An 822-nucleotide genomic window follows, 5' to 3' on the forward strand; every position below is an offset into this window, starting at 1 on the left:
GAGGGGAAAAATCAGGCAAGCGTTTCTTAGGTCTTCCAGGAAAACAAACCTGAGGTGGAACCAGTACACAGGAATTCTGAAAGCGGCCTACTCTTTCTGTTCTGTGAATATTCTAATTTATTAGACTCTCCTTCTGTAAAATGAGTGTGTAAATATATGCTAACAAAAGGAGACTTGACTTTGGGTGCTGAATACAATACAATGTACAAATGATATATAATAGAATTTTACAATTAAAATCTATATAATTTTATTAACCAGTAATATCCCAATAAATTTAATAAAATTAAAACAAATAAATAAGGAAATAAATAAAAGAGTGTGATTCTATTTACCCCTTCACAGCTTTCCAGATGAACTAAATTGTGACCAACAGGTCTATAAAATAAGAATATTCGCCCTAACCAGTTTGGCTCAGTGGATAGAGCATCAGCCTGCAGACTGAAGGGTCCCAGGTTCAAGTCTGGTCAAGGGCATGTACCTTGGATGCGGGCACATCCCCAGTAGGGAGTGTGCAGGAAGCAGCTGATCGATGTTTCTCTCTCATTAATGTTTCTAATTCTCTATCCCACTCCCTTGCTCTCTATTAAAAAAAAAAAGAAAGAAAGAAAAACTAAGATGGTGGCATAGGGGAACACCGAGATTGCTGCCTCCTACAACAACTTCAGAAACGCAACAAAAGGACAGGACGGTCAACATCCAGAACTACAGGAGGGCTGGCGGAGTGGAAATTCTACAACTAGAAGAAAAGAGAAAACCACATTGAGGGTCAGGAGCTGCGGAAGTAAAGTGCAGAGGTACGGAGGTTCGCGTGTGCGGAAA

Source organism: Myotis davidii, unplaced genomic scaffold, assembly GCF_000327345.1.
Source record: "Myotis davidii unplaced genomic scaffold, ASM32734v1 scaffold251, whole genome shotgun sequence".
NCBI lineage: Eukaryota > Metazoa > Chordata > Mammalia > Chiroptera > Vespertilionidae > Myotis > Myotis davidii.